At 41.4% G+C, this 8,937-nt stretch overlaps 2 long non-coding RNA genes across 2 annotated transcripts; one reads left to right on the top strand and one right to left on the bottom strand.

Annotated features, from left to right (window-relative positions):
• Positions 1–7,287: 7,287 nt before the first annotated feature.
• Positions 7,288–8,501, bottom strand: LOC135333022 (uncharacterized). The gene is made up of 3 exons (XR_010393726.1): positions 8,322–8,501; positions 7,473–8,141; positions 7,288–7,424 (listed from the first exon to the last, which is right to left on the bottom strand). It is a non-coding gene; the product is annotated as an uncharacterized LOC135333022 (long non-coding RNA).
• On the top strand, positions 7,799–8,696 carry LOC135333024 (uncharacterized). The gene is made up of 2 exons (XR_010393729.1): positions 7,799–7,931; positions 8,340–8,696. It is a non-coding gene; the product is annotated as an uncharacterized LOC135333024 (long non-coding RNA).
• Positions 8,697–8,937: the final 241 nt, after the last annotated feature.

Genomic DNA, 8,937 nt, shown 5'->3' with positions numbered 1-8,937 from the left:
GCATATCCAGAAATTCAAGACAATGTTTTATCAGGCATGGGTAGCTTAACAATAAAAATATTAACCCTTTCCCGGCTACCGTCATATGACGGCAGCGGTAGTGATAATTTTCAAAAAATCGTTGTGGGTGCTGTGTTGGAAGCTAGCTGTAGGTACCAGCACATGCGCTGCTCTTTCACATGGTATCTTTAATATCTTGCCTCGAGGTACGCTTCGTGCAGAAAGAAAAGTGACCGTTTCGTAGTACAACCTCAGCGGGGCAGCTAGACAGTGAGAATAACGATGCTTATGGCCTTGTTGAGTAAGAGGACAGTGACTGGGATCATACCAAGAGAGACAAGCTATAACTAACTGATGCTAACGGAGGGCAGACAGTGAAAGAATACCTTAGAGAGGAAGGCATCCTCATTGCACAACAAAGCAATTCATCACATCAGACAGCTCGCAGAATGCGGAAAGGGCTCCCTGAAGGCATTCCCTTTCCGATGCCAAAACCTTCCGAATTTCACAAAAAAAGGCTTGTTGACATGATTAACTCAGCTCAAGGAAGTTTAACCCTTTCCCCGTTGAAGCCGTCATATGACGGCCACTCTAGTGGTCATTTTCAAAAATTCGTTGTGCCCGCTGTGTTGGAGCTATGCACACGCTGTAGGTACCAGCACATGCGCATTGAGCTGCTCTTTCACGTGGTATCTTTAATATGCTGCCTCGAGGTACGCTTTGTACAAAAGAAAAGTGACCGTTTGATAATGTTTCAAGATCTTTGTAGTACAACCTTAGTGAGGTTCTAAAGTATAGCTAGACAGTGAGAATATTGAGAATATCGATGCTTATGGCCTTGTTGAGTGAGAGGACAGTGACTGGGATCATAGCTAGATAAAAAGCTATCTCAAGCTATGAGCCTGAAGGCCTGAGGAAGAAGCTCTTGCTGCGATGGAACAACTTCTTGGATCTGGTAAGTCTAGAGTAGCATTTGTAGTCTTGATAGCTTCAGTATACCTGTGTTTAGGCTAGTTAGTACAGCAGTGGACATCATGAGCCACCATTGAACTTGTAAACCTGTGTGTAGGTGAAGAAAACATTTCCCGGGAAAAGGGCGTCTGCTGATACGACCTCGCAGAGAACTTTCTGATTGAACCATGTCACCGTGAGAACATTGAGAACACTGCACTCTGTGCCCTCATACAATATTATTTGTGTACATAGTTGTGAATGTTTGTAAACAATTGCTAATTAGTGGGGGTGGTCAGTTGCTAGGTAACGAAGATGGTGTCAAGATACCTCTGGGGTCTGCGCTACCTGTAGGAAATAGTTACAAGTGATTTCAATGTATGGTTCATGACATGAATTTTGAAAGAAAATTCTGTATTTTTAAAACGGGGAAAGGGTTAACAAGCAAAGTGGTACAGTTATCGAAACAGCCCATGCCAGAAAAATTTCGCTATTGGAACCCAAGTTACTTGAAAGACATGAGCGTATGGGTGGGTCCAGAAAACGACAAAACAACAGACACATTGAGAGAGGAACTCACAATGCTGGGAGAGTCTGTAGAGACTACTGAGGAACTACAGGTACAAGTTTTACTATAATTATACAATAATAATTATCATGCAATGGATACACTCAGCATTGTTATTGATTGAGTTTTAACACATACAGAGAGTTGACACAGGCAGGGGTGAATTTCAACTCAACTATGCAAGGACGTAGTTGAAGCTGTGTGTGTGGGGTGTGTGGTGTGTTGTGTGTGTGTTGTGTGTGTGTGTGTGGGGGGGGGTGTGCACGCATTGTGCATGTGTGGTGTCCGTGTGTGTGTGTGTGTGTGTGTTTGGAAGGGGGGTAGGGGAACCGCGCCCGCTGAAGCGTACCATTTTGACTCAAACGGGATGCACATTTATTTTTATGAAGGACATTCAATTGACACAATTTTTTCTAGTCTAGCACCAAACCCGTCATTGCCAGTCCACAAGTTTCGGTCCCTTGACTTGTGGATAGCAAGGCGGGACCACTCCCATACATGCGGAGTCCGGGTGTGACTGTCAAACCATAGACTCTATGGTTAAACACATGCAGTTGAAAAAGCAAGCTAAATTTTTTTGTACTTCAAATTTGCTACCTTATAGTACATATGTAATTAAGTTAAGCAAAATGGAACCCACGTGACAATGTCAGTCTCTTTTTTTTCCATTATTGTCAGCTCTTTTATTTCTGTCTCTTTGTTCTCTCAGTTTTTGTACCAGTTTTTTAGTACCATGACGATTATGGGTTTATCATCTTCGTTTTGTGGAAGATCTAACCTTGGTTGGATTTGCCATTAGTCAAAATAATTAGATGTTAGTGTGTGTGTGTGTGTGGGTGTGGGTGTATGTGTGTGTGTGGGCCCCCACGACACGAATGCGGGAGACCCTGTATAGGTGGGGGACCCATTTAGTACACTGTTATGGTTTCGGTTTCGGTGATCGGTTAGTAACAATGTAGATATACACATAGTCCTTTTGGGACATAAGTCTCTAAATTGTGAATCCAAAAGTCTTCTAATTGTTTCAGTTCGTGTAAAGTAGTTGCTGTGTCTATTACTTGTACTGATAAGTACTGATAAGTTCGAGGTTTTGTGGTCCGGAAAATTGAAATGCATACGTAGATTGTTTTATTATTGTTTATTATTGTTAATATTCGTTCGGTGTCGGTCTTGTCTGGGTGTATCCTACATATTGCTTCTTACATTTAGTGCAGGTTATTAGGTAGATAATGTTGTTTGAGTTACAGGTGAAGGAATTTCTAATGGTGTATTGGCGGGCGACCTGTCGATGTGCTTTTAAATGAATTGCCGGTGTTGTAGTGCTTGCAGGTTACACATTGCATGTTTGGATTATGGTTTTAGCATCGACGAGGTTGGGCATCATACCAGCAGTCGTGTGTGATTGACAAGGTCAAGAATTATATCTATAATTTGCTCGTCTGAATTTGCTCGTCTGTGGGGTTGATTCGTGCTCGCACTAATTCGGGCCTAAAGTAATAAATCGACATATTTAGAAATCTTTTTATAGTTTTGTAAGATCGTGGATTTTAACAGACTAAATAGGTAGGATTGGTCGTCGCGTAGAGTTTTGGGGTGGTGTTGGTGAAAGGTATCGTTGTCTCTCTTTATAACGTTATAGTTTTCATTGTTTTGTTGATAAGTTGTTTGGGGTATCCTCGTTGTAATAGTCTTTGTTCGAATAGTGTAATTGTTGCATAGTAGTTACTAGTCAGGCTGTTTGTACGTACATATCTCCTTGAATAATACCTTTGTATAATTTCCGTGAATGGGCTGAATTGTAATGTACGTATTGATACAAGTTTTTGGGTTTTTTGGTATGTTTTCGTGTCGAGTGTGTTGGTGTAGGGAAAGGTGTCGTGCTTGAAAATAGTGATATCTAAAAAATTGGTTTCTGTTTGAGAGTGACTGGAGGTAAAATGCAGTGATGAGTGAAAGGTGTTGAGTTGGTCAGAGCTGAAAATATCATCGATGTAACGTTTAAGCAGAAGTGGTTTTAACGGTTGTGTTGCGAAGCTATTGTTGGTGAGAAGGAGGCTCCCATTGCTGTACCTTTAATTTGTTGAAATGTTAGTGTACCAAATTCGAAATAATTGTAGTTAACGTTTGTGTGTAGCAGATGTATGTATGATGTATGTATGAGATTAGGGTCACAGAGAAGTAAATGTTTTCTTTCATGCATTTGGTTATAAATAATATCGAGGCATTCTGTTTGTGGAATAGAGGGGTAGAGACTGTCAACGTCTATTGTATTACATCGTCAGGTACATGTAAGTCTTGTAGCGATTTTAGTAGATTTTGTAGGTAATCTGCGTGCGAGTGGTTGTAGTACGTGATCGAGGAGAGCATGGAATTAATTATTGGTCGTACCGGGGGTAGTGTTGTAAATTTTTTGTGGATTTTGGGTATTCTGTAGAACTTGGGAGGTTGTGTATTTTTGGATTTTTGGGGTTGGGCAGTAAACATTTTTTTTAGGTTTTTGTGTATTGCGTTGCGTTTAGTTGTGGTGAAAAATTTCTGGTCGTTTCTTGCAGTTGATTTTCTATATCTTTGGTTGGGTGTTGTAGTGTTAGTCTATATGTACTTTGATCACGGAGTCTAGTATAACTATGCCAAGATTTTTGTCTGCTGCTTTTATTGTGATTTCTGTTCTTTGTTTTTTAAGTTTGGCGAGGGCATATCGTGTATGTTTGTTCAGGTTGGATGTTGTTTGGTTAAATATGAGTGGTAGTTTTTCATCCAATTCTGTTTTTGTTTGGTCGAGTCTAAAGTAGGCATTCGTGAATATACTTGAGTGTAAGTTCGATTTCGGTAAAAATGTCATTCGTCTGTAGTCTATCTGTAAGGGATTGTTCAGGTTGTTCTCTTTTGGTGGGTGTTATGTTTGGTTTGGTAACTGCGTGTGTGTAGATTGGTCGAAGTGATCTTGCAAATTCATTGTATTGACGTAGTTTATTTGGGGGGTTGGTGCGAAAGAGAGTCCTTTAGTGAGTAGCGTTAGTTGTTCCGTGTTCAGAGATTGTGAGCTGAGGTATGGGTATGGACTGTTACGTCGGGAATTTTGTGTGTGGTGGGCCTGGGCATAAAAAATGGTTATCTGTTGTTTTGTTGAGTGTGGTAGGGGTTCCTGTGACTGTCTTTTTTTGCCTGTTTTAGTGATCGCTGCGGAGGTATCTTCACTTGTTGTTTTCTTAATATATTCAGGAAGGCAGTCGTGCATTTCTATGTTGCATCTGTTTATAAAGTGGGCATGGAAGTGTATCAAAGTCTTGCGAGTAACGTCAAAGGAGCATAGCTGCTGTTCGGTGTGTGTGATTATATGGTCGGAGTTTCAGCTTGGTACGTTCTTGTTTGATAGTGTTTTGAGTAATGATTTTGTCTAGGAACGTGAAGTAAAGTTGTTTATAGTTTCTGTCTGTTTCGTTCAGAATTGTCGGTATTTTGGGTACTTGTTGTTTAGGAATCGTCTTGTGTGTTTGAGCGGATTCTTGTTGTCTTATGGTGTCGTTTAATTTTCGTAGTTATTTTGTTGTTGCGTTGTATTCTTTAATTTGCTGTCCAATGAATTTTCTGGCGGGATAAAGCGTAGCTACTATAGGTTACGATACATCATACTCATATATGATAAGATAATTATATGGTTTCCATAGTGAAGTTATAGTACACAATTGAATATCCTTCCGATTCTTAGGCGATTTATATGAACTCATTGAACCTATACTTAATGCTGAGCCGAATGCGTAGGCAACAGAGACCTCTGACCCCTGTACAAAATGCCGGGAGGATCGTGAGATCGTCACAGCAAGAAGTAGGGGGGCGCGACGAGAGGAACTCACCCGCCTGGCAAGCCAGGCCCGTATCAAGTACGTGTGTGTTTGGAAGGCTAACTGGCCCGCTGAAGCGTACCATTTTGACTCAAACGGGATGCACATTTATTTTTGAAGGACATTCAATTGACAATTTATATAATTGTTTCCGGTCTTCAGAGGAGCACCAAACCCGTCATTGCCAGTCCACAACTTTCGGTCCCTTTAATTTCCTGACTTGTGGATAGCTCGAGGAAAGGCGGGACCACTCCCATACATGCGGAGTCCGGGTGTGACTGTCAAACCAAAGACTCTATGGTTAACACCACAAAACATGCAGTTGAAAAAGCAAGCTAAATTTTTTGTTTAGAAAGTACTTCAAATTTGCTACCTTATAGTTATTGTGTACATAAGTAATTAAGTTATGACAATGTCAGTCTCTTTCTTTTCCATTCTTGTCAGCTCTTTTATTTCTGTCTCTTTGTTCTCTCAGTTTTTTTTAGTACCATGACTTTAGGCTCATGTGATTCCCATATCTGGGTGTATCATCTTACTTTAGGCGTTTTGTGGCTTGTAGCTACATGTATAAGATCTAACCTTGGTTATGTTAGTGTGTGTGTGTGGGGGGGGGGTGTGCACGCAGTATTTGTGTGTGTGCGTGTGTGGTGTGTGCAATGTGCAAGCTGTGTGTGTGTGGTGTGTTGTGTGTGTGTGTGTGTGTGGGGGGGGGGTGTGCACGCATTGTTTGTGTGTGTGCATCTGTGTGTGGTGTGCACGCCGGTGTGTGTGTGGGAGGGGTGTGCACGCTGTGTGTGTAAGCCGTGTGTGGGGGGGGTGTGCAGGGTGTGCACACCATGTTAGCCGTGTGTACGCCGTATTTGTGTGTGTGTGGTGTGCACGCCGTGTTTGTGTGTGTGGTGTGCACGCCGTGTTTGTGTGTGTGTGCACGCCGTGTGTGTGCATGTGTGTGGTGTGCACGCTGTGTTTGTGTGTGTGTGTGTGGGCCGTGTGTTGGGAGGGGGTGTGGTGTGTGCAAGCCGTGTGTGTGGTTTGTGTGTGTGTGTTGGGGGGGTTTGTGTGTGTGTGGTTTTTGTGTCTGTGGAGTGTGTGTCGGTGTTGTGTGTGTGTGTGTGTAGGGGGGGTTGGGGTTGTGCACGCCCTGTGTGTGTGGGGGGTGGTGTGCACGCAATGTTTGTGTGTGTGGTTTTTGTGTGTGTGTGGTGTGCGGTGTGCACGCCGTGTGTGTGTGTGTGGTGTGCACGCTGTGTTTGTGTGTGTGTGTGTGGGTTGTGTGTGTTGGGGGGGGTTTGTGTGTGTGTGGAGTGTGTGTCTGTGTTGTGTGTGTGTAAGCCGTGTGTGTGTGGTGTGTTGTGTGTGTGTGTGTAGGGGCATTGCCAGCAATGATGACTGGACACCAATGCCAGTAAATTAGTTAGTAATTTTCTGTATATTACGGTATGATTTTATATGTGTTCTTATTGTTATTTGATCAAAGGCTATGCTTCCCTTTTTCCCTGCCTTAGCTAAGAAGCTAGTTCCCTAACTGCTTTTGTTGATCAATGTTATTGTAAAATTTGTTGATTATTTTGTATTTTTGTGTTTGATTTGCGGCATTCTTGCGGCATTCTTACACATATAATTATTTAAAGCGGCTGCTGCTCGATATAAAGTGGACTAAGCGGTTCCAAAATGTGTCTAGTTTTGTCAAAAAATCCACAATTATCACGTATCGCACATGCATTATCTACACATACCTAAGAAAGAGCCACTAATTTGGGGAATTCCCCATTAATCGCAATGTACAGTGTGGTAAGTAGGCTAGCAAGTAGGCTAGCAGTCATTTACTTATGTGTATTAAGATAGTAAATGTCTACAATCTATCAGGATATATAGTATACTAATCATGATTAGTCAGAGTCAAGTCGTGGCTGTTTGTTCATGTCTACTGGAATGTACTTTCGTTTCTTTCGCTTAAATTGTGATGTCTCGTCTATTCTTGCTTCAGCTTTCAGAACCTCCCCCACTGGGTCATGCAGATTACTGGGTCTCTTGGCGTCATCATTATTAATTTTTCTCCACCCCTAGAGAAAAAGGTGATTAAAATGTTATCTCTTTACACTCGAACTCACTAAACATCTTGACATTTCCGTATTTTGAATAAAGTAAGGGAAGTGAAAGTAATATTCTTTTCCTGAAACCCTTGACACTTGTGCTTCAAGCTCAAGAAAAGCTTTATCCAGTCTTTCGCCTATCATGATAGATTATAGTAAATTAGAGTTCTCCCTACTAGTAAACTAACACTGAGTCCAGCTAGAAACCATCTTATACAAAGAGAGAAATTCCTATAGAGCCAGACCATATAAATAATTATGAAAATGCGAAGAGAAATTTAATTAGTACTCACTGTCCAAAGTTGGGCCATTTTAGCTTGAATTTCTTCCTTCAGTAGGTCTTCAGTAGGTCAGCAAACCTCGACGTTCCAGAAACTTCTCCCCTGCAGTGATGTCCATTCGTAAGCTTTGCCATCTGGACCCCTTGCTTCCCATACCCTGAACGTGATATACCACAGTCTTAACGATCGTCTGTAGGTGAGTGATTAAAACGTCAGCTATATGTAGGAGTAGGTGTAGCTCATCGGGTATTATATGGTCTGGCTCTATGTTCAGTAGTGGTGTTGTAATTGATCCTAGTCGTACACTTGCTAGTTTACTGCTGGGAAGTGCGCCTTTCGCTTTTTGCTTGTAGATGTTCTTGCATTTGTTACGGTGTAGTCAGCCCTATCCTTTGACATATCCCACCTATATAGCAGCAAATGGGGAAGCTAGGTATTATAGATATACCTTCTTGATGGTACACCAGACACAAGCGTACATAGAGGAGCGTACATAGAGGTTGCTTTGTTGAGGCCCATACTCAGTAAAAGAAACTAATAATGCAAATGCAATTTTTATAGTCAGTAATTAACTATACATTCTCACCTTGTAATCACTACCCAGGAAAAAAACTCAAGGCGGTACTCTGTTTCATGAACAGGTGTGAAATGATGTCGTTCAACTCCTTCAATACCCCTGTTTCATACGACCAGTAAAAGTATGATTGCCTGTATGAATGTCAATATAAAAATATTTTCACCACTTTCTCGTTGAACCCTTTCCCGGCTTTAATTAAAAAAACAAAATACACAAATTTTTCTTTAAAAATACATACCATGCACTTGCAACTATTTCCTACAGGTAGCCCATATCCTGGGGGTACCATGACATCATCATTCGTTACCTAGCAACTGACCACCCCCCACTAATTAACGATTTTTTTTACACATTTCACAATTATGAATATTATATAATTATGAATAGTGTATGAAGGCATGAAGTAACTAAAGACACTAAATAAGTGTTCTCAATGTTCTCACGGTGACATGGTTCAATCAGGATCAGCAGGATCAGCGGTCGTATCGGCAGACGCTTTTTTCCCGGGAAATGTTTTCTTCACCTACACACAGGTTTACAAGTTCAATGGTGGCTCATGATGTCGTTCGTACTAACTAGACTAAGCATATCATACTGAAGCACTATCCAGACTACTACTCCATAG

Source organism: Halichondria panicea, chromosome 3 (assembly GCF_963675165.1).
Source record: "Halichondria panicea chromosome 3, odHalPani1.1, whole genome shotgun sequence".
Classification (NCBI taxonomy): Eukaryota; Metazoa; Porifera; class Demospongiae; order Suberitida; family Halichondriidae; genus Halichondria; species Halichondria panicea.
Note: the sequence above shows the minus strand (reverse complement) of the source record. Positions and strands in the feature narration are given on the sequence as shown.